Genomic DNA, 26,721 nt, shown 5'->3' on the forward strand with positions numbered 1-26,721 from the left:
ATATAATAGGGTAGAGAGTAAGTGAGTTCTTGCTATTGTAGATCTGGCTAGTGGTGATAGAAATTGTTTAATTCTATATAGAGATCCAAGTTTTTTGTTGGTAGATTTTATTATAGTGTTAATGTGAGCGTTAAATTTAAGTTGATTATCTATTGTGATTCCTAGGAGTTTGGTGGTGGTGTCAGGAGAAATTATGGTACCATTGTTGGATTGAAGTGTAAAATGAAGAGGGGGAGATGTGTGTGAGGGTGTAAACAGCAATAATTTGGTTTTTTTAGGGTTGAGGAGAAGACAATGGTTAGAAAACCATTTTTCTATTGTGGTGAAGGATTTTTGTGTGAGAGAATGTAGGTCAGTTTGGGATTTTGCTGAGCAAATAATTGTGGAGTCGTCGGCGTATTGAATGCAGGTAGAGAAGGAGATAGAGAGATGAAGGTCATTGATGAAAATGGAGAATAAAAGTGGGCCTAAGATAGAGCCCTGTGGGACACCTAGGGAAGTAGGTAGAAGTTCAGAAAGATGATTCTGCCAGAGAACTGCTTGTTTACGATTATCAAGGTAGGATGTGAACCAGTTCAAGGCGGATTTATCAAGTGATAGGGACTTTAGAAGGTGGAGTAGAAGTTTATGGTTGACCATATCAAAGGCTTTAGAAAAATCTATAAAGAGTGCTGATGACAGGAAATTATTGTTTCGATTTGTGTTGATACAGTTGGTAAAAGAAAGTAGGGCTGTGGTAGTACTGTGGTAAGGACGAAAGCCATGTTGACAGTACGCTAAGAGATTGTGGTGGAGTAGGTGGGTAATTAATTGTTTGTGGATACATTTCTCCATTATTTTAGCAAGAGGAGAAGATGCTAGGATTCATGGCATCCATTATTTTTTATTACATTTTTTCCAACATTTCATTAAGCATAGACTCAAATCTGTACAATCTTTATTTCAAAGGCACTCCTTTCCCATGGTGATTATTTACCCATGTTCAATTATTTCATCTTTAGTTAGTCTTTTAGCATTTATACAATGGGCTCAATCCAATACCAGGGATTATGATTTTCTTCTGCTATTACAGCTACAACAATAGCAACAGTTACTTCATTTTTCAAATTACAGCATTTAGACTCTCTCCTGTCCTCTCACTGATCTTATTTATGTGTTATTCTGTTTGGATTTATTCAGTCATATTTTCCCCTTTTCTAGGGGGTGAGACATGTTATCTCCAAAAATACAATTTCTTACTGTGTAGTTTATTGGGGTTATATTTGCACAGTTTGCTATTACTCACAATGCTTCCACTAGATGAATGATTTCCTCAGTCCTAGGTTCTGCAGAGCTTCTCAATTTTTATTGTGATCCCCATTTTGCTACCAAAAAAATAACCCCAGCAGTGCCTTAGTGTGACCCAGGATTCCTATCTCTTCCATTAATCCAAAAGGAAATGTCCTTTTTGCACCTGTCATTCCATCTCACTACTTCTCTTTAGTAGTTGATTCAAGTCATTTTTAAATCCCACTAGTTTTTCACAGTCCTAAAAAATACAATCCCATTCAATCATTGTTGGTTATCACATCTCCAGCAGCTATCATTAACGTTCTTTTGGCTGGAGTGCAGAAGTGTTTATGGAGGCATTTCCACACAAATATTCTGAATTTCCTTGATCTACTTATCATTTTGGTGACAGTGCAAATTTCTTTCCAGCCTCTGTCTGTAATGTGTATGTGTTCTTGCTATTCCAAGCATGTATCTGGCCCCATTTTATAACACATCTATCCTGTATTAGTTCTTAATAAATCCTGTTTATTATTTTCTTATTGTGGCTCTCTTCCATCTTCTCTTCGATTATTATTTCTATTAGTTTTGGTTTAGTTATGTAGATCGTATTTCATCACAGTATTTTGTACAAATATCTTATTCTTCTCTGTGTCCTAGTTCTCCTCTGGGGTTTTTAGATTTTGTAAAGCAACATCTTTATTAAATTATTATTACTATTAAAATATTTATTAAATTATCACTTATCATACACTTACATAAATGAAAACAAACCATACTGACATATTTTTAGTTGCAAATATTATGCATCACTTATAATCTATCCAGTCATTGTCAGTCAAACATTACAAAGCTCATTCAATTCCTGCCATCCCTTAAACCTCATGATTCCTTCAAAACATTATCCTGCATGTATTGTTCCCACAATTCTCATTTTTTATGTGTAATTTGCTCCCGCTATAGAGTTCACAAAATGAATCCTACTTTATCTTCCTACCATCTTGTCTCATTCTTTCCCAGAAGTAAAAAGGCCTTTCATTCTCATGTCATTGTATCACTGCTCTAGAGTTTATTTTAAATGATTGCTTGCCTAGGCAATAAGCCACACTTCAGACTTCCTCATATTATATTGCTTATTTTTGAACATTTCCTTTACTAAATTGTAAATCCTGCCTAACTGATTTCCTTTATTTTCTTCTGCAGCCAGTGCCCAAATGTTTAACTTCTGCTGTCTGTATTAACTTCCTATTTGCTTGAATGTCATCTCCTTTGTTTTGAAATGCATCCTGCATTTTGCATATAAACTACTACTCTAAACTGGGCCACTCTGAAGTATTCCTGAAAGAGTGGGACTGATAGCTGTCCCTTGTTTAAAGGTAATATAAATTTTCACCACTTAACCCTGTAAGTTTTGTCATTACAGATATATTCTATGATCTCCTTCATCAGTATTTTCCAAAAACGTTTTCCTGGGTCATAGATGAAAATGTGTGCTGTGTATATTATTAATGGAACCACAAACATTTTCACTGCTTGAATCCTCTAGTCTATGTCACTCAGTCCTAATCTTCTTGTCTTGTATCTTTTTCAATACTTGTAGATTTATCTGTTCCCATGACTCCTTGGGTGAATCTTCTGGCTTTTGGCAATTCAGACCCCTATGTATTTCAACCTAAAGTGTCCCCAAAGGCCAGTATATTCCTGTAGCAGACTATATGATGAGGCATAATTAGTACATATTGTTTTGATTTTATCTTCATTAATTTTATACCCTACAATCCTTTTAAATTATCTTAACATTCTGAAAGAATTTGGTATACCATCCTCGGGTTGCCTGGTGTACTCTATCATATCATCTGCTAACATGGATAATTTTTCCCTCTTGTTCTACCTACATCCCTCTATTTCTGATTGGCATGTTTTTGGGCCAAATATTTAAAATATATTTTATATATATATATATATATATATATATATGTATATATATATATATATATATATATATATATATATATATATATATATATATATACACACACACACAAGTGGAGAGAGAGGGGGCACCCCTGTGTCATTCCACTCTCAACCTTTAGCTGTTCTGTTACCCTGCCACTTAGTTTTATTACTGTCCAGAAACCTTCATACATCCCTTTTAAAACTTTAATCCACCCTTCCAGAAATCCTAACTCCTGCATTACTTTTCATAAATACTCCCAAGGTAATCTATCAAATGCCTTCTCTATATCTAGATCCATCAGAACCAACTCTTTGCTCTCTCTCTCTGCTTGTCTGTGTATCATATTTGTATTTAATATATTGCCAAATGATTGCCTATTTTTCACAAAGCCACAATGGTCTCCATTGATGAAATGGGGGAGAATTATTGCTAGTCTTTACACCAAAACTGCTGCAAATATTTTATAATCATTATTTAAAATAGATATTGGGGGTAAGACCCTGGATTATACAAATCTCTTTCTTCTTTTAATAGCAGTGGTATTACTGCTATTTGCCATGACTCTGGAAGTGCCAATATGGAATTAAACATCTTATCCCATTTCCCTATAACTTCTTTATGGAATGCTTTCCAAAGGTCTACAGGGCTTCCATCCATGTCTGACAACTTCCCCACTGCTTGTCTTTTAATTTGTTCTTTTATCTCTTGGGTTAATATAGGACTCTCTAACATCAAGACTTTCTCTTTAGAGATATCATCTCCCGTTCTTCCCAAAAATGTTTCAGTTTAATTTCCTAGTTTCTGCCTGTGTCTTGTTGTCTGTAGAGATTCCGGTAGTCGGCACAGAAAACCCTTTCTATCCCTCTTTACTCTTCTCCCCCCTTTTGATCTCTTATTTTTCATTTCCTTTCTATCAACATTCTGTTTTCAGTGCTAATTTTTTCTGCTGCTTATGGCTGATTTCATGCACATACACCTTAAGAGACATCTGTTTTTGTAGCAACATTTCTTCTACATGTTGCTTCCACTTTATTTCTAGTTCAGCAAGCTTTTTTTCATGCTCTACTTTATCGGGAACTTTGTGTTGTAAGCCTTTTATTCCTTCCTGTCTCATTGCTGTTTTCTCACCAATCTTTCCACTCTTTCTTTCTCTAGTTCCTGCATCCTTATTCTCATTTTCATTTTAAGGTTCTCCCAATACTGTAAGCTACTCTTTTCCTTCCAAAGCATTTTTTTAAATTCCTCATCCATTACTTCTATTTTACTATTTTTTTTTCTCTCTTTAACCAACTTTCTCTAAACCTCAAATGCCTTATTTTATTGAGCCTGTCTTGTAGTGATTTCCCTAAGATTAAAGAAGCATGATCAGATAAGAGTGCTGGATGTGTATACAATTTTCTCATCAGGTGTCCATACTCAACCATTATATATGCACAGTCTATCCTTGAATGCGTTTGAAATTGCTTTGAGTAGTGAGTGTATTGCTGAGCTATCTGTCCACCAGCCCATAAATCTTTTAACATATTTTTGCCATTTTACCTTCAGTTGTTATCTTTCTTTGTCCAGGTGCTCCACTATCATCCTCAGGTTTGTTTGTTTGTGTCTTTCGGCTTTTCCCGGTTAGGGGTCGCCACAGCGGAACTCCAGTCCGCTAATGATTGGCAGTAGATTTTTACGTGCTGGCTTGCCGGGCCTAACGCACAACCTTCAACGAAGGAACGCCCATTCACGCATGTCGACACACAGAAGATGCTCTAACTGAGAATCAAACGGGCAACGTCTAACTGTGAGGCGACAACGCTATCGCAGCACCACCACCGCACTATCATCCTCAAGTAATGTTATTATATTCCAGTCTGCTGTGACTAGACCTGACCCTTGGATAAAAGCTGTCAGTTCCCTTATTGTGGTAGTAATCTCTCCTTTACTGATTTTAGTGACACTGTAAATGTTTCCTAGCATTATTTTATGTCCTTCCAGTTTCCGCTAATCAATACAAATCTCCCAGTTTCATCAAATGTCTTTTTCTCTATATGTAGAAGAACTCCTCATTTTAGAAATGTGAACACCCCCTCCCCTTTCTACCCTCCATTGTGTTCACATAAAACCCTGAAACAAATCCATGTATTAATTCCTCATATTCCTTCTTGTGACAGTGGGTTTCTGGTAATGTGATCACTTTTGCTATGTCTTTTGCAATGTCATCCAAAACTTCCCTTATTTTTTATTTATTTATTTTTGTCAGTAAGTCCTTTCACATTTCATGACATTATTCTTAGCCTCATGGTGTCTTGTATGTAAATCTCTGTTTAAGCCAAGGACTGCCCAGTGTCTCCTCTAATCCATGTTCAATATGTTTGGAGTGTTTTATGCTTTGCTTTTTATCTGTTAGTTGTCCTATCATATCTTTCAACCCTAACCAGAAAATATAAATTAAAACAAACAGGTCTATATCAGAACATCGAAAGTTCATACTTTCGAATGTTCTTACATCGACCCCTATTCAGCAAACGCTGAAAATAGCAAAACAACAGATAACTACATTTTTTTCCTAGGGAAAGAATTTGGTTGTCCGTTTCTGTCGTTTCGCTATTTTCAGCACTGTGGTGGAAAGTTACAGGTCCGGTTCAGGTAAGTGTGTGATTGGGCATGGGTTAGGTGAGTTAGGGTGCGAGGGAGGTATGTGTGCGATTGTGTGGATGTGAGGGTTAGGGTGGGTTAGGTGAGTTAGGGTTAGGGTGCGAGTGAAGTGATTGTGCAATAGTGACGGACCTTAGGGTTAGGGTTTGGGTTAAGGTGAGTGGATAGTTAGTGGTGTTTGTACAGTTTGTTGTAGGGTTAGCTGTAAGATTTTGGGTGTATGTGTGTGGACTGCTGTTTGTTTGGTGTGCTTGTGTTGTGTGTATGTGTTTTGGAACAGCAAATTTTTTCCCTAGGAAACAATTTGCTGTTCTGAATGTTCAGCGTTCGCTGATTAGGGGTCGATGTAAGAACATTTGAAAATGTAAACTTTTGGTGTTCTGATATAGACCCAAAACAAACTATATACTCTGTGACATCCCTCCCCTCCTAGTTTTCTTTCTCTTTAGGTGAAATAGATCCATGCTCTATCTTGGTGCATCTACTCCCTCAAACAATGGTCTTTGCTCCCTTGACCATGGCCCTTCTTTAACAATACTCTTTGTTCCTTCTTACGTTTTTCATGTACTCATTATTCCACTATTCATCTTTCTCTCATTTTATCTTTGTCAAGCCTTATTATGACTTTCCCCAACTTAGCCATATGCCTTATTTGTCAGTTGAGGAAGTAAACCCATATACTCCACTTATTTCTTATGTATTTCCTCTCTACTCTTAGGATTTGCCCCAAACCATTATTTTATTTCCTTAATGAAACTTTCTATATAGATAGCTAGCCTAGTAATGTGTTTTCTTTCAAATCTGTATTCCCCTTGTCTCTGTGATGTTTGTATGTATTCGGTTTTCCAATGAGTAACCAGGTTTCTTCCCCTTCCCACACTGCTTGCCTCAGACTGTTATCAGGAAAACTATATAAAATGACATCAACAATAATGACAATGCATTTAAAAATCTTCAGTCTGTTATTTGTGTTTTTATTCACTGAACAAACAATTTACCTTTCCTGTAATGAGTCAGGTTTCTATTATGTATGAGAAAAGGAAAAATAAATAGCTTATTGATTTCTTACATCACTAGAACTTTCATGGTGGACAATACTTGTCACCATAAGTTGTGCCATTAAACTCTCCCAACCTTTCACACTGTTTTGCTGGTAGAGTCACATTAGTAACGTTTCTTTACCTTTTATACTTGCCCTGAGTCACATTTGTAACATTTCTTTACCTCTTATACCTGCCCTGAGTCACATTAGTAACGTTTCTTTACCTTTTATACTTGCCCTTACTCCTTTATTAGTATTCATCGCACTAATTCTAATCAGGATGCTGATGGCTACCCTCGTATCATGTCGGTCCTTCTCTCACTCTTCTTGTATTTTTTTTCCATTTTGTTCTGCTTTTCTTGCATCCAGTATTGAAATACCAGGAAAGGTTTTATTGGCTGTCTTTCCCTGTTCGCTTTACCTTTGAGTGCTTTCCCTGGTCCCATTTCATGTCCCTCTTCTGATATATTGTTTGGGTTCTGAAACTGTTTAAATTTTTCAAGCTCAGCTAAAACCAACATTGAGTCAGCAACCCCCCACACCCACCCATGGGAAAAAAACCTTTACAGCTGTGGGATAGTGTAATTTAAAAATCAGTCCAAGGGTTTTATATCGATGAAAGCACTGAGCATACTTGTTTTTTTTTTCATTCTCATAGTTATAGAACAGTCATATTCTGTATAAACTCTGTTCTCCCCAATTTTTAGAATATTCCCCTTTTTCCAAAGCTCAGTCAATAACCTATCTTTGAGTTGAAAGTTTTGATGTTTTATTATTATTGGTGTATGGTATAGTGTTCTTTCAGACTGATATACTCCAGAGGATCTCTTGTACCAGAATATTTGTCCAGCTGCTCAATATAGCTAACATAAATCTTTTGAAGTGCCTGGCTTCACTCCCTTCAGGAATATTACTAAAATGTAGATTCTCCTTCTGTTTCTACCTTCAACCTCGATTCTTTTTTCAGATATTTCCTTCTGACCGATTTCCATTTCTGCTAGATGTAGGATATGGTTATTCTCTACCTTTCGCATGTCTTGTGTATTGTCTGAATGCTCCATGAGTGTGCTGTTATTCTCCTCACGCCTCTTGTCAGTTTTTTAATGTATTCAGTTAAAGAACTATTCATTTCGACTACCTTCTGATAGACTCTGTTGAGTGTTTTATGGAGGTCTTCTGTCCGACTCAGCTCTGTCACTTCTTTCTGTATTCCCCCATCATGCTAATCTCCCTGCTTAGTGGCACAAGGTATGTCTTCATTGCTTACTTGCTTATTTTCCTTCATTTCCCCTCTTTCTTCTTACTCCCTTTTGTCATCTTCATAGATTATGTACTCATTTGTTCAGTTTTTGTTAGAATGGGGTTCTCTCTTTTATTCTCTTAGGGCCAGAGGGTGAGAAAACACATCTGATTAGCTCAGTACAATACTGGAAGTCCCAGCATCTATGAGTCTTATAATTCCTCCAGCCAGACTCTTCATGAGAAAGATTCAATGGTACCTAAAATCTCTATGACACCAGCATCAACATCCCCTGACTTTCCAGCTTTCAGTTTTGGGATGTGTAAAAAGGGAACTGCTTTGGAAGAGAGACCAGTTTTATCTTAATCTGGATCTCCCATTTTCCTTTCCAGCTCCAGCACAGTCTGTGAGTACAGCGGCCTCAGACTTTGCTTGGAGAGCAATGCATATGGGAGTGAAAATGCAGAGTCTTTGGAATGAAAAAAAAAAACAACCAATATACTTAAACATAAAAGAGGTGTTGATAGTCATAAATTCTCACTACTCTCTCAATCTTCTATGGTCCCATGGGCAGTTACAAGAAATTACAGAGAACACCATAGTGACATGTTACATAAATAAAGTGGGTGAGATCCTGATCTTACCCTCTATGGAGTTTAGTCATGATAGCCTGGGATATGGCAATTCAGCACACTCTCACTCTTCAGGCATTTTGCATTATGTCAGAGCAAAATATTGTGGCAGACAAGATGAGCAGGAAGAGGAAAGATCCTCAAGAATGGAAATTGAATCAGGTGTTTTCCAGAATTTGATCCAGCTGTGGAGAATACCTCAAATAGATCTTTTCACCTGCATACACAACAAACAACTGGAAAAATTCTGCTACAGGATTCCCTGCAAACAGGCCTGGAAAGCAGATGCACTTTCATTTCCTTTGGCAGGAATGTTCCTGTCTGCCTTTCCACCCTTTCCACTGATATCCAGAGTCATTCCAAAGATTTAGATAGATTCTTTAAAATCACTGTGCAGACTTCCTTCTGGCCTGGACAACAATAGTATTTTCTTGTATTGAAAATGGCCAAGAGCAATTACCACAGGCTTCCTCACACAGTGCACCTACTCACACAAGACAGGGGTTGTTTGATACTCCCTAACTTGAAACAATTTCAATTAAATGCTTGGGTGATAGAGCTTTAATATCTTTTAGGCACCTATTTTCTTAGAACTTGCAGCAGGTTTTAATGGAGGCAAAGAAACCTGTTACTAGTAAATCAAATATTACTAAATGGAAAGTAGTTTTTAGCTGGTACCATAAGAAGAACCAGGACCCTTTTAAGGCTAGTATTTCTCTGGTTCTACAATATTTGTGTGAGTTATTATTCAAAGGCCTTTCTTACTTCTATATGAAGGTTCATTTGTCGGCCATTTCAGCATGTCTATTCATCTATCCTGTCCTTTTCAACACATTCCCATGATAAAATGTTTTTGAAAAGGGTTCTGTACATCCATCCACCGAGGAAACAGGTGGCTTATCCTTGGGATATTAAATTTGTGCTGGAAAAATTAACACTTGTTCCATTTGAACCTGCTCAGTAGGCTGACTAGATGTTCATAACATGGAAGACAGTTTTGTTGATAGCTCTGACTTCTGTAAGTAGTTAGTCTGAGTTACAAGCTCTCATGGTGGGTCAACCTTATCTCATTTTCCACAAAGATAGAGTTTCCTTGAGAACTAACCCTTCTTTTATACTTAAAGTTGTATCAGTTTACTTTGAGCTAAGCTATTCATCCTCCTGTCTTCTTTCCAAAACTTAAAAATAATGGGGAAATGATTCTTCATACTCTGGTTGTCCACAGACTACTCAGATATCATTGTGATAGAACTAAAATCTTCAGAAACTCTGATCAGTTATTTATTTTTTATGAAACTAAGAAAAAAGGGTAACCTGAGTCAAAATTGACTATTCCAAATAGTTGTCATATGCTGTTTCCTTTTGTTATACCCCCCCCACTACAAGTCAATTTCAAGCAGGGTCAAGGTACACTCTACCAAGGCCTTGGCTTCAGCAGTGGCTTTTTGGAAAGGAATGGACTCTAAATGCATTCTAGAAGCAGCAGTTTGATCCTCTGTTTATATGTTTACAAAGCAGTACAAACTAGATTCCTTTTCCAGTCTAGAACAGGTTTTCCTACGACCATTCTCCTGGGGATCTTGCACTCTTATCCTTCCTCCTCCCATTCATTATAAACTATGGTAATCTACCCATATAGCTAAGGCTTCTACAGCAGTGATCAAATGATGACTGTAGTACAGCTGTGTCAGCAAACTTATCATAACAGTAGATATTCAAATGATCACTGCTGTAATAGCAGCTCCTTTCCTCGCTCCACCCCACTTATTTTTCTGTATTTCTATTGTGAAGGTATAAACACTGATTTTTGGTTTACCTAGCATTATGCATTTGTAGGGCTCTATCCAGCCTCTTTCAGCCAGCATGCAAGCTCTGAAGGGCTTAGTACTAAAACCACTGATTTTGTATAGCTCTGCTTATGCTATCAAAGGTCTGAGGGGTTGGAAGGTGCCCTTAAGCTCTGGAAGATGGCTTTCTGTTATATCCTGTGCAGGATAAAACCCATCTAGCTAAGGCTACTGTGGCACTGATCATTCAAACATCTACTGTAATGGTAAGTTTACTTACACAACTGTACTTTATTTTTTGTGATGCAGTAAGATGCAATTTAGCAAAATCACTGGTGAGTTTGATTGAAGCACAAAATATCAAACAGACACATCTCTGATTACTATTAATCATCACTAAAATCATTGCAAAAAGTAATAGCAAATGTAAACCAGTAGGTTACATTTGCGATTACAAAAAGTAAAACAAAAAATAAAACTGAATATAATAACTCCAGGGTCAGACAAACTTGAAAAAAGGGCAAAAAATGTGAATTATGTAATGGTAGCTTCAGGGCTAGATACACTAAGTGTATACAATCTGTATTCAAGAACATCCCTACTACATTTCTTGTGCTGTCTATTCACTCAGAAAGATTATAATACTTGTGAGTTTGACTGAAACATAAAATATCGAAAAAACTCACTGCTGATTAAAATTAATTACCACTAAAATCAGTCTACACATTGTGGTAACCTTTATGAATCCCCTCAGTATTTAAGGTTGCAAGACAATCAGTAGGAAAACTAAAGTTAGGAGGTAGAAGGTGAGAGTTATGCTTGTGTGTCTATTCATTCAGAATGGTGTACACTTAGTGTAGGCATTCATGAATCTGGCTCATAATGAACTTCAACCATTACATTATTTGACAAACTCCAACAGCGACAAAAAACACCACTGTTTCACCACACAATAAAATGCTTGCAGGGATAACTTGTAAAGCATTCATATACATGTTTTATACCATAATTAGAAATTCTATTACTACATTATACTGGGAAAAAAAACGTGTTTTGAATTCCGTCACTTCTACTAATGTAAAGATATGACTATGATGGTGGCAGACAGATTGGGCTTGAAGTCCAGCTTAACCAACCAATGTGATGGGAAAGATGGTAGACAGGGGTTACAATGCTGTGATTAACTTTACCACCCCTCTGCTAAATTAAATCTTTTACATCTAAAAATCTTAACTCTGATGGCCATTAAGGTATGGTCTTTCAAATCATACTACTGGTATTAAACAGATTAAAGAATAAAAAGGGCATACAAGTATGAATGACAAAACAAAGGGAAGCTTGGCCACATGCAGGAAATAATTCACTGCTGTCCCGGCTATGGCCTTCATTATCCACACTCATCCATAGGCTGTACGCTGAACACCTTACCATTTAGATTATTTGGTCTAGCTCCCCAGATTTCTTTCTTGCTAGTTTTTCTGAATCTGTCTCTGTTTATGTGACTCTAAGTGCTAATCTGCCCTTGGTCACTGGACTTTAAAACTCTTACATTCACATACAGACATTGACTTCCAGGGAAACCATGTAGCATTCTGCATCATTACAGCCTTCTGTCCCGACACAGAGAAGTAAATTTTCACCACCCCAGATTGTGAGTTTGGGTACTTCCTAGTTACTTTTTTACTCTTGTTAATAAGTACAACAACTATAAACACAAATGTTAGTGAATATCTGGTCAGTCTGGTCAGCCGGAGGCAAATACCAACATGTTGTCACCCTTTGATAACAAATAGCCTCTGATCTCATAACAAATACATAGACGACCAGCCACAAACTTCTGAAAAGTGAATAAAGAAAAATACCTTACTTAGAAAAGAATAAATTAAGCAGCAAAGTTAACAATTCCATATATAAAAGAATAATAAATTGCACATGGACACAGAAAGTAACCATTTTGCACAAATACATTTCAAGAAAGAAAACATCTATCCCCAGCTATTCTTTTCCCTGGCTATTCTTATCTATGACAATACATAGACCCTAACTCCAACAGCTGAATTTCAACTGCTCTGATTCTCTCTCAGACATTTTTGGACTGTATCTTCTTCATTTCCTAAAGAAACAGAGTATCATACATGTGTTTTAATGAGTCTGATTGCCTCTTCATTAGGTAAATGCTTCAGATGTAATGTGTTTAATAAATTTCATTTTTGTGCAAGCGATCAGTTATAAAATGAATTTATGGGTGGTGGCATTAATAATTGTTTAGAATGCAAAGCGCTCGAGTGACACATTTTCTTGGATGCCGGCAGAGACCCTGGGCTTAACAGACATTTAAATATAAAATGTGAGTTAAAAAAGAAAAATGATTTGCAAATTCTGTTTACATAATTTTTAAAGCTTATTTTAATGATTTGTATTTATACAATTAGTTGTACTTATTGTACTGTATTTAAGTGGGGTCAAATGACATGCCTTTGAACATTTGATTGGTTATTCAACATTGATATAGTGGTCTTTTTAAATAACTAAATGGCTTATCTGTGTTTTACATTTTTTTTCTGAAGCAGTCTTAATGATTAAAAATACGATAGTGCTAAACACAGAAGGATATTTTTGTGTTGTTACTTAGTTTTTTGATTCTTAGAAAAAGGTTAGAAATCACACATCTTTCTGCCTCAGTAAACCACACATATTGCAGTTTAAATCACATATTTTAGATTACCTGTTGCAGGTTATACAATGTTTAAGTGCAGGTCTTTTCTCTCTTACATTCAGGAAACAGTGGCATATGTATATATATATATGTGTGTATATATATATATATATATATATATGTGTGTGTGTGTGTGTGTGTGTGTGTGCATACAGACACACCACACACACACACACACACACACACACACACACACACACACACATATATATTTACATGCACACATACACATATACATCCTAATATATGGATGTGTGCTGTGTGTGTGTGTGTGTGTGTGTGTGTGTGTGTGTGTGTGTGTGTGTGTGTGTGTGTGTGTGTGTGTGTGTGTGCATAATTTGAATCTTACCAGTGCCACCTAAAATGCCATGGATTGATGGTATCACTGCCACCAATGTGAAGAAAAAGACATAGGTAGCACCAGAGGAATGATATCTTGATCCATACCATTGGTATCCAATATGTTAGAATTAAAGAAAGAAAGTGCAGACAAGTCTAATTCAATAATCAATTCACAAAAATGCAACTTGTCCCCAAACAGCATGAAGTAAATATGCACTGCTACTCATGATATGGGCTTCCAATAGCCACACCCAGATTAGACTGCACACAGGCCACCTACAGAGATGAGTCTTTGGCCCAGCATCACTGTCTGCAAACCACAGTATCTTACTGTCCAGTGCCCCTTACTCAAAGTAGCTGTCTTTCACATAAATTATTCTCACACATACACACACACACACACACACACACACACACACACACACACACACACGCACACACGCACGCACACACGCACACATGCACACACACACACACATACTCACACACACAAACACACACACACCACACTTCCCAGAGAAGGCTTGCAGAATTTTTCAATTCCCCACAACTTTCTTACTTACACAGTTGTACAGCCATTACTTTTGAATGACCAGAGACATCTAGCTGCCTGCTGTTCTTGATTTTGACAAGTATGAAAGTATTCACATTAATATACTAATTTCTAATAGATCCATGTGATCTAGCTAAGTGGAAATGGGAGCTGCATCATGCTGATATAAAATGGAAAATGATAACCCTCTTTTTCAGTTAATGGATAACAGTAGTACATATATAATCAAAAGGCCAGCTACAAGAACTTAAAATTGAATAAATAAACTTTAGTCAAACAATATGCCCATTTAAACAATAAGGAAAGCAATGCAGTTACAAATTAAGTATGGAAAGAGATAAAAAAGTGCACAAGAATATCAAAATACCAGATACACAGACATGAATATTTAAAGAAACCCCTTACCTAAGCTAGATACATAAATGTAACACCTCTATTTTAAAAAGAATAGAACACTTATTGTTGTAACTTCCTAGAAAATAAAAGACAAAAATTCAGGTAGCTGATTTACAAAGAAGTGGTCACCTCAATACCCTTCAGTTAAATCTAAAGCAGAACAAAGACCAGTCTGAAAAATATATGTATTGCAGTTCCATGATTCTGTTCTCCCAAAAAACAGTACATCATTTCCTTTTGCAGAAGAACATTACATTAGCCTTTTTAACAGTTTGCTTTCCCACAACAAAAGTAACTAAACCATTTTTCCACCTGTAAAGGACAAAGGTTAAAATTACATCATCCCAGAAGCAATATAAAGTACCAGTGCACATACACCTCTTTACTGGCAAGGTTTCATATCATGCACGTAGGGTTCTTACCTTTCAGTTTCTGCACTGGCTTTATTTTACCAACATTTTTTTCTAGTAAAGCTGTATAACTGGCTTATGAAAACACAAATATTCTTCTATCCTTTCCAGCTAAAGCCAGAGTTTTTTTTCCTTTTGACATTTCTATACTTATCCCATTTTCTTTATCAGGAATTTTTATTTTTAAGTGTATCAGGCTGTGGGTGCCTCTCCATTTTACTAGGGGTACATTCAGGACTGTGTGCTCTTAATAGTGTATAAGGCCCCCCCACCATTTTACAAGATTATATTTAGGCCACATAGATTTATGTTTCCTCACTCCATATGTTTCAATGTGCCTTAAATTAGGTATCAAAGCTACAGGATGTAGTACATTACCCTGCAGTGTTTGAATTTATCCATGTGTTTATAGGATATTCATCTTCTCTCCACAAATACATTTCTTCCACCTGTCTCTCCTCATATGTATTATGTTTGCAGTTTAATTTTCCTTAATAGTACTGTTTCTTCTATTTCAATAGTATGTCTGTATCCCATAGTAGCTTCATTCATAGTATTTCTCATTAGCAGCTTATCACATTATAACATCATATTTTCATGGTCTATTTTCATTGTATTTAAATTCATTTACATTTTAATGGCCAACATGTTGATTTGATTTTCATTCACAGCATGTTGATTAAAATTCACATTTATTTTCATTTTCATCATTAATTAAAAACATTTCCTCATATATACTTCATTTATCATCTTTTCAACATCATTTCAGTACTATTACTCTTGCCATTTGTGTTTCTTACATCATTAGCTATGCTTATGTAACATTTGTTATTCAATTCATTTGTGATTTTAGTCAATTATCTTCAACTTTCCAAAATCAGTATCATTCAAATGTAAAAAATAGTATAAACAGTCAAAACCAACAAAACAAAAGTTGTTTCAAATAAAAAAATAGTTCACAAGCATACAAAAAAGTTATTGGACAAAGAACAGTTTATAAAAAATTAAGAAAAAATCTCTCGGCAAACATTGCCTCACCAGAATCTGTTAGAGACTCACACCCCTCTCATTCCTTTCCCACATCCATTATATTACTTTTTAGAAACACAATTACACAATAAAAATTAAAAAATAATAATTTCCAAAAAAAATATAGAAAGTAGCAGTTGGAAAAAAAAAATACAACTTATATGTATATGTATAAAATATACAAATATATATATATATATATATATATTTATATATTTTATATATTATATATTAATATATTTATACATTTTTACACAAAAGTGTTGGTGTGTCATGTGTAATACAACACATCAATTCTACTTAATTTATAGATTATTTTTATTTTTATTTTTATAGAGAAGGTATATATATATATATATATATATATATATATATATATATATATATATATATATATATATATACATTTTTTATAGAGAAGTTATATATTTTATACATATACATATAAGTTGTATTGACATTTTCTGATTCCAACTGCATTTCACTATGCATTTTTGGAACTATTGTTTAATTGATTAACTGTGTAATTGTTTAATTAGTACTCCCCAATGGATGTATAAAAGGAATGGGAGAGGTGCTTCTAATTGATTCTGAAGAGGTCTCCAGTGTGGAGACGAAAGCGCTAAATCCTATTTTACTGAGTTCTTTTTGTCCAATAAACAGTGTCCTATCTGTGAAAAACGAGTGGACTTTGTGGAATGTGGCTTTGATTTTGTGGTTTTGGTACTGTACTACTATTTTTTGTGGAAGTTATCAGTACTGTTACAGTCACTCAAAGAAAAAACTCACTACCATAATTTTTTGGGGAATTTATCAACTACTAGAATTTTGAACATTTTAATTTTATTGTTCACTTCAGGTTCTAAAAGCAAGTTTAAAACATGCTTAAAATCAGACATTTGATCTGTTACTATTTTACTTGAATTAAATGTCCAATTATGAAATTCAAAGCTTGTATTTTAAAAGGCACACTGGCCCCAGTAAGCAGTTAGTCCAGATAGTCAGCACTGTCCATTTCCATGTAATGGTTTGCCTGTAAGCTGTGAAGATATGATTTTATGATTTTATAATATTTTAGCTCAGTGAGATAGTGTGGAGTTCTCCTAGTGGGCATAACTTTCAAATGCAACAAGTTATGCTTCCATATCATCATCTTTACTCAGTTTCTTTTATAATGGGGGTGCTCTTTGGGGTGACCATTTCAGAGGCTAATAAAGCTATCTGGCCATAGAGACTAATCAAGTGTTTGTTAGTAACCTCACTCCTCTCTTGGAGAGCAAAACTCTTCTTCTGAAGATCCGGTATATACTGACCCAGTGTTCATATGGGTCTGCTACAGAGCACAAATGAGTTGTTCCATTTTGTGTGGGGAAACAGAAAAGCAACAGCTCATTCAATGAACAAACACTCAGTTCTATCTCTTTTTAGGTGTACTAATCCTAGAGAGTGGAAGGAAGGCAATTACTAGCCTACAGTCCAAACGTCTTCTTGGCCTCTTCTCATTCTGTTATCTTTCCTTGTTTAATTATTTGTTCCCAATACCTTGGTTTCTTTGCCAACTTCCTCCAATAAATTCTTTCCCCCTCTTGCCTATTCCCTGTGCCCTAATTACAGTCATCCCTATTGGCAGAATCTCTTTTCTCCATTCCCATGTTGACTAAGTTATTTGTATACTTTCTGCTACTCTAGGAATATAATATTCTGTATGACAGTTGTTATTATCCTTAAAAGTCTGCATCCAAAAGTCCATTTTTCCATATTTCTTGAATTACCCCTCTTTTATCATTATCCTTTCTTACTTGAAATTGTAGTTTTCTGCTTGTGTTATGTATAAGAGCCTTAACTGTGTAGCTCTAAAATATCCCTTAAAATGAGAAATTCATATCTTGCCCTCTTCCTTTCCCAAGTAAAATCCTTCAACTCTTTATTAATTACTGTCCACAACTTCTCCACTGGTTCATAAAAATATGCCTGATCTGTGTATAAAACTGAAGGGAATAAAAACATTTTTACTGCGTGTATCTTTTTATCAATATCCATAGGAAGGAACTTCCAGTTGCTCAGCTTTTGTATTATATTTTACTTATTTTTTGTTTAATCTCTTCCCACATATCCTTAGCTGCCATAACCAAATCCCTGTTAATCCATACTCCTAAATACTTCATTTTTATCATGTCCTCATAAATATGGGTATTGCTGGAACAATTCATGTGTGAGTACATAGTTTATGGCCTTTGTTTTATCTTCATTAATTTTATATCTCGAAAAAATCTTGAGCTGTCTCAGAATATTCCACAACACTGAGATGTCATTTTCTTGTTCCATCATGTACAAAATAATATCATCTACAGATAAAGACAATTTGTCTTGAACACCATACCATATATATCCTAGAATTTCTGAGTTCCTTATTTCTTTTCCAGTGGTTCAAAACATAACACAAATCACAAATGGGAAAGAGGAAATCCTGGCCTGGTTCTTCTGTTCAGATACTACTTATCAGAGAGGAACCCTCCCACTTTGATTTTTGCCTCCAATTCCTCACACATCCTTCTTATTAACCTTATTATTGTGTCAGGAAATGCAGTGCTTCCATTGTCCTACTCATTACTCTGTTGAAAGCTTTCTCTGCATTAAGCCCACCAAAAACAGTGTATTTTCTTTTATTCCACTTCCCTCTGGATCATCATTGTTCTATTAATGTTGTCATGTGTTTGCCTCCCCTCCACAAAACCACACTGATCCACATCTATCAATTTTGTCAACACTTTTGCCATTTTTTTAGCTATTACAAACATACACACTTTATAATCATGTTTTAAAATTGAGATGGGCCTATATGAAGCTGACTGTAAAGGGAACTTTACCATTTTTAGGTATTACAGCCACCAGAGGTTTCTTCCAGGATGCAGGTGCTTCCCCTCCTTTTAAAATGCTGTTTAACAAAACTTTCTAGATATTTATCAGTTTCTTCCCTCCTACCTTCTAAAATTACACAGGAATAACATCTATTCCTGGAGACTTTCCTACAGATTGATTGTACACCACAGTATTTATCTCATCTCCTCCCCTCCTATTTTAACTGATAATTGTTGATCCTCATCTACTTCTAACCTTAATATACTTAAGTCTTCTATAAATATTTCCATTTGTGCTCTTTCTTGATTTCTACATTTTTCTGCTTTATACAATTTTTTTTTATAAAATTCTCAAAATATCTCTAAAGTTTCTACAGGATCTTTGGTTATTTTTCTTGTTATAAGTTGCCTAAGTTTGGCAACAATCCTTTCTACATTATGTTGCCTAAGTCGTTGTACTAAAAAATGTTATACTCTGGGATTATTATCAAAAAACAGTTGCTTAACAGCAAGCTTTCTAAACTTATGCATATTATCCATATACTCCCTTATTTTCTCTTTAACACTGCAATTGTGCCTCTTCTTTCTCAGTGAGATTCCCCTTATTCTGCAATACTTTAACATTTGTCAGTCCCTCTAAATAATTCCTGTTACTTCTTAACCATATCTATTTTTCTTTTATTTCCACCCTGTTCTTAAACTCCACTTTCATTTTCTCTCTAGCACCAAAGCTGAAGCTTAAACTGCTTTTTGCTGAACAGCTGCAGGATTCTTCCATATCAGTGTTTCCTTTTCATCTTTTCTAGTTTACTTTCTTTCAGGTCCTTTTGGTTTCTCCTTTGCAGGCATCCAGACACTGCACTTACTTCCCAGTAACTGAATTTTACTCAAGTTGACAATATCTCTGGCTGTAGTTTCTCAGTTTCTGACTGTTTTCAGACTGGAAGAGCTGAAGCCAAGCTATTGATCAGTTAGCAGCCATCTTGGAAATCCAGTGTAATGGGAAATATTGAGCACTTCTGTGTAGCTCTCCTAGAACATCAAAAGACTATACGATATCCTGGGTTCAGAAGTCTACTGATACCTAAGCCTATTACTGAAATCACATTTAAGCAAATATCCATGGATATTAAAGGTCCATTGTTGTAGTTTAGTAATGGCCAATATATTATATTCATTACTGACTATGCCAGTAGGGTTGTTGAAGCTGTAACCCTGTGAAAAAACAATGTTAAATCAATAGCCAAAAATAGTTAATATGTTTTTTTCTAGAGTAGGGACACCCAAAGAAATACCAAGGAACTCCATTTATGTTCAGGGTAATGAATTAACTTTGCAAGTATTTTTTTAGTAGAGCACTTTAACAAAACTGAAGTCTATGCTAAAGAAGGTCACAAAACAAATGGTAAGAACTGGAACCGGTAACTTCCCTTTATCCTTTTTGCTGTAAGAAAGGTGTTCCAAGCTTCATTTACATTTTTTTCAGTGGGGGCAAACACGGTGCAAGGTCAGGGCGCTCCAGTACTGGTAGATCTGTCTGGAGTTGGCTATTGATGTGATGGAGAGAAAGATTACCTCTCCCTGAGGGCAGCTACACAGCCTCCAGTTCCAGACACACTACAATCTGTGTATTAGCTCATTCCTTAAGTGTCCCAAGGTCAGAGGCTTAACTGATAGATTCACTCAACCTGCTCAGGTTCTATCTGAGTCCTCCAGGGATACTGGTTCTCCCCCAGATATCCCTAGAAAGAGAACATGCAAAAGGAGGCAAATAGACTCCCTTGCAGAGTTATTGACATCTGACACTGACTTTGAAGACTGAGAAGGCTCTCATAATCTCTTCTGAGAGATACCACATTTGGCAAAATCTTGGAATTGATGAGAAAGAGGGGGTCATGTCCTATGGATCAACTTTATCAGGATGAGGAGGTGATATTTGAGACCTGTTGTTCTTCAGCCTCTACCTCCTGGGGAGTCCTTCCTGTCAACTGTCTAACAGTCTGACAGATGTGGTCACCAGAAGATCATAGGAGAAACTTGACTCTTCAGAAGCCATCTGAAGAAAGCCTGATAAGATTCTTTATCCTTCTAATGATAAGCAGCACTGGTCCAAGAGACCTTTGGTGGACTGTTTGATTGCTGAAGCAGCCACCATGTGAGTCCTGTCTGATAATGCAGCTGCTGTCCTTCCACCCAACAAGAAGTCTAGGGCAATGGATTGAATGGGAAAGCATACATTCACATCAGGCACTTTGCCCTGAGAGCATTGAATTATACCACACACGTGAATGGCTTCCAAAGAGATTTAGAGAATCAAGCTGTAGACTCTTTGTGAAAGGCATCCACACCAGAGTCTATAAAACATATAGAGACTGCAGTGGGGCTGATGCCAAACATTACCAGCCTGTTCATTTGGCTACTACATAATGCTGCCAATGGACTGAGCAGAGAGGTGAGCACAGGCCTTACTAATGGCATCATGACTGGCTCCTTATTTGTGACTTTGAAGATAATTGTAAGGTGCCCTTTATGAACGCCCCATAGAATGGTGTCTCCTTATTCAGTTCTGCAGAGAAAGAAAAATTATCAAGGTGTAAGTAGGAAGGTAAGACTCTGTCTGCCATAGCTGTCAAATTTGAGGCTCCTCAAAGATCTTAAAACAGGAACCAGAAAGGTTCAAAATCCTTATGGTTCAAGAAAACTCAGCATCAGCCTCTTTGACTCCACCTCAGACAGGGATGGCCATGGCAGAGGTCGCCCATTCAAATGGATGCCAATCCAGAGGTCGAGTATGTTCACAAAATTAAGAATTCCAATAAGGACCATTTCAAGCAAACAATACCAACATCCATGAGGCCTTGCCTGACTACAACCCTCTGGAGGCAGTTGTGGTATTCATATCTATGCTTGCCTGTGTGAATGCCCATCATGCTTGATTTCTGGGTGAGAGAGATACATCCAGGGGCTATATTATACTATTTTCCATCCCACTCAATCTCAGCTGCTTCAAGACATTCCATCCATCAAAAAAAGTGGCCAGAAGAGAAATTATCTATCTTTTAGAAAAAAAGAGCCATGCAAGACATCCTGCCAGGCCAGAGATGATCTAGAATCTATTCAAGATTCTTTTTGGATCTACAGACCCCCCCCCCCATACACACACACACACACACACACACACACACACACACACACACACACACACACACACACACACACACACACACACACACACACACACACACACACACACACACACACACACACACACACACACACATATTTTTTTTTAGTTCTAAAAGAAAAAACACGGATTGCAGGCCTGTTCTAGACATCAGCAGCCTAAACCTTCAAATCAAAAAGACCCCCTTCAGAATGGTCACAGTACAAGTGATTTCACCCTGTCTGAAAGCAAATGACTGGATGTGTTTCACAGATCTTCAGGATTCCTACCTCCACATCAAGACAGCCAAGACATACAGGAGATTTCTACACTTCCAGCTAGGAGTCAGTCATTTCCATGTCAGTGCCCTGCCCTTTGGCCTTACCAGAGCCAGTGGGTGTTCACCAAGTACATGTCCTACCTGAGACACTGATGGATCCACATGTTCCCATATTTGGATGATTGGCTCCTTGCTGCTATGACCAGAGAGCCTTCTATCAAAGCCAGAGATTACTAGTTATTGCTCTACCTATCCTTCAACATCTATGTGAATTATGAAAAATCAAGTCTTTAACCAACACAGTCATTACTATTTATAAGATGGTATCTGGACACAACAAAATGCAGTCAGCCTTCCTTCAGAAAGAATCTAGATGCTCAGAACGTCAATTCAGCATCTTCTAAATCACTGCATATTCATCAGAAACTCTGATACTCCAAGTCCTGGGACTGATGGCCTTGACAATAGTCATGGTGTCTCATGCATACTTCTACATGCATATATTGCAGTGGTTACTCAGAGACCAGTGGTCTCAGATTTCAGACCACCCTTTGATCCCATCAGTCATCACATATCTCAGTGAGGCTCCTATGAAATGGTGGCTAACCTTTCCCACGTTTATGATGGAGATTGTTTGTTCATCCTTCTCCTGAGGTGATAATCACCACAGACACCTCCTCTTTGGAGTGGCGAAGCATTTCAATGGCATGATGTACCAAGGAAAAAGAATCAAACAGATGCAAATCTTCACATCAATATCCTGGAGATGAGAGCTGTTCTCCTAACATTGTTGGAATTCCAGGACCTTCTGTCTGTGGGAGTGATTTCCATTCAAACAGTCAATATGTCTGTAGTGTGGTATATGAACAAGCAAGGAGGAATGGGTCTATGTTCGCTTACTGAAAATAAAAAAGCGCATCTGTATAAACTGCAAATGGTAAACAGCAAATACGAACATTACCAAACAATGACTTCTATGAAAATAAATACATTGAATGGCCATGGTTGGCCAACAATCAGGAAGTAACATGACGCATAAGGTAAGTAAAGGGAAAACTTGTAAATTTGCCCTTTTCCTCACTGTAGTACGATCTCAGAGTTGGTATATATAGTTGTGGGGTGTTGGTTGTGTTTGCGATGTTGGCCGACTATAGCCATTCGATGTATTTAATTTTGTAGAAGCCGTTCGGTAATGTTCACATTCGATGTTTTCCGTTCCCAGTTTAGCAGTTCGCGGTTTTTTTTATTTTCGGTAAGCAAACATAAACCCAGGAGGAATCTTCTCTTGCCCTCTTTGTCAAAAGGCCATGAGGGCTTTGGAATGGGTGATAGCTTCACATCCCTTTCTAGTCATAACACACATAACAGAGAGAGCCAACTTCCTTACAGAGAGTCTCAGCAGATCCATCCTGATGCCTTATAACTGGTCTTGCAATCCAGCAGTGGCTCATCAAATATTCTTCTGCTGAAGCCAACCTTCCCACAGTATCATTACTTCCCAGGCCAACATCAAATACAGCAACTTCTTCATCCTGATCCCTGCAGAGGGACAGTCCCTGTGGGATGCTCTAGCTGGCCAGTGGACTACTGTGCTTCTCTATACCTTCTTCCTCTTCCTCTGATGTCAAACTTCTTACAGAAAGCAGCAGTACACAGAGCCATGGTATTCTTCACTGGTCTATGCTGACCATGATAAATTTGGTTTTCCTTGCTCAGGCCTCTCCTAACAAAGTACCCGTGGATTCTAGACATCTACCTGGATCTTCTCTCACACCCATCCAGTCAGCCTTACGCAGATTTACTTAACCTGAAATTACCCACTCGATTTCTCCAGTTCCCTTAATGGCCATATACCCTTAATTATCGTATGATGTCATTTGTTTCTCAAAAAGAATCCAGTATAACAAAAGCAAACAGAAATGCTTCTCTGTCTGGCAACCAATCAGGGAATTTCTGCTTCCATTCCTGAAATCCTTCAGTTATTTCAGACGTATTTGATGAAGGTTCAAGATACTCCACAATCAAAGCACAATTGGCATCAATATCCAATTTCCATAATGGTATTGACACTCATTCCATTGCCTCACACAAATTAGGCAAGGCCTATTTGAAAGGAACCTTTCTTCTACGCCCTCCAGTAAAGGACCTGGATTCACCCTGGGACCACTATTTTGTCTTTAAATCAGCATCTTCAACACAGCTAACATTCCTACCATGGAAACCTCTGTTCTTGGTAGCAGTTACATCCGCAAAAAGAATTTCAGCATTACAGGCCTTTCCTTCTAATCCTCCATACTTGATCTCCCATAAAGACATATGAATGAATCCTTCCTTTATTTCCAAGATTGCTTTGGAGAATAATTTGAACCAGCCTATACAACTGTCTTTTGTCTTTTCTAAGTATTCTAACAAGGGATAGTCTAGATGTTCATTGATAACTGAGATTTTATCACCACAGGACAAAAGTATTTAGAACAGATAAGCACTTGTTTATCTCCTTCACTACTAACAAATTAGGACAAAAAGTGTCTAAAGTGACGTTGTCCAGATGGCTATCCAATTATATTGCTCTGGCATATACATCACAGAACGCATCTTTAAAATTCAAACCAGCAGCTCATTTTACAAGATCACTTGCTTCAATGGCTTTTTTCAGAAATTCCACTATGGCTGAAATTTGTGCTGAAGCAATGTGGTCTATGTTGCACACTTTTTTTCCAAATACTTTAAACTGGATATATTCATCAGATCCAGGGCTTCCTTTGGGACAACAATCCATAAGATCCATTGCTTCCTTTGGAACAACAATCCTTAAGAGTATCATGTCATGATATAATGCAGGTTTCATGTAGCTTTGGATTGTGAACATTCACTGAAATTGGATGAACCAAAGTTATATACTTACCATAATACTAGATCGTTTTATCCTGGTCTGTCTGGTATGACATCCCTGCCTCTATCTCTCATTCAAATTATAAATTCTTCCTGAGAATCTGGTAGACTGTCCTAAAACTCTTCTGCCTGTTTCTTCTGTATTCCTATACATTTCATACTCCATTACCATTACTCAGTAAACTCAGTCTGAGGAGATTTAGTGCACAGAGGGATTATGAGAGGGAAAGAATCTGAAAAGAGCTCAGGTCTTGGAGCACTAGCAGTGCCAGACTGGATCTAACAAGTGGCTGTGTAACTAGGGTTTTGGGTAGCTTAGGATTCTAACCTATCAGTTGGAACAAATGGACCACAATGAAAACAGTGAGTTTATGATAAGTACATAACTTCTGCTTCCATCTGCTTAAAATGAATTAGATGGCAAGGACTCTGGTGTGGTACAGAAAATAAAGTGAAGTAAAAAAACAATAAACTGAAAAGAGAACATGACAACATATTTATCATGTGTTAAAACCAGAGTGGGAAGCTGAAACATTTGTAATCAACCTGGGAGCTGACACAGATGCCAATAGGGTGTACCAGGGAATTCAGTCCTTGATGTTCAAAAAGATGTAACTTTGTCCAAGGCAGAGAAACAAGAGTTAAATGTTTGAAATGAGAAAGTGATTTTTTTCTGAACTACTACATTGCAGAACAAACTTAATACATCATACTGAGACTGTACCAGGCAAGAAGATAAACCAAAAATGGTATAAGGTACCAGAATCCTATAAAAAAGCAGTAAGTAAAGCAGTGAAGAAAATGCTGAATGTAGAGTAATTGAGAAATCCTAGAATTAATGGAGCAGTCTGATTGTGTTGGTCCTAAATCCAGACAGTTCCATAAGATGATGTAATGATTTCTGGAAGGTGAATGAGGTACCCAAATTTGGCACATATCCAATGCCCACAGTTGAAAACTCAGAGAGGCTAGGCAACGCCAGGTTTATAACCATCATAGATGTAACCAAGGGGTACTAGCTGATTCCACTCACTCCTGTAGCCAAAGAAGACAGTGCTGTCTACCCTTGAAAGCCTTTTTCATTATAATGTCTTACCTTTTGAACTTCCTGAAGCTTCTGCCACTTTTCAGAGGCTCATGGATAAAGTTCTGAAACCTCATGCTACATACTTGGCTAATTATCTTGTTGAGATAGTAATTTATTCAGAAGGCTGGGAATCACATTCAGCCAAAAAAGAACCTGTGCTGAACTTCAAAGCTGAGCATAACTTACAGTTTATGCTGGCAAAAATAAGCTTTGCATGACAGAAGCCGGATATTAAGTATGTGATTGGGAGAGGGGTGATTAGATTCCAAACAAACAAAATACAGACTGCCAATAACTAGCCTATACCCAGTACTAAATGACAACTGAAACTATTTTAGGCTTAGTAGACTACTACAGAAGATTTGGCCCACATTCACTACCATAGCCTGTCTCCTGACAGATTTAATAGGAGCCCCCCTCCCCACCTC

This window comes from Protopterus annectens, chromosome 4.part0 (genome assembly GCF_019279795.1).
Source record: "Protopterus annectens isolate FY-2018-M chromosome 4.part0, PAN1.0, whole genome shotgun sequence".
Taxonomy (NCBI): domain Eukaryota; kingdom Metazoa; phylum Chordata; order Ceratodontiformes; family Protopteridae; genus Protopterus; species Protopterus annectens.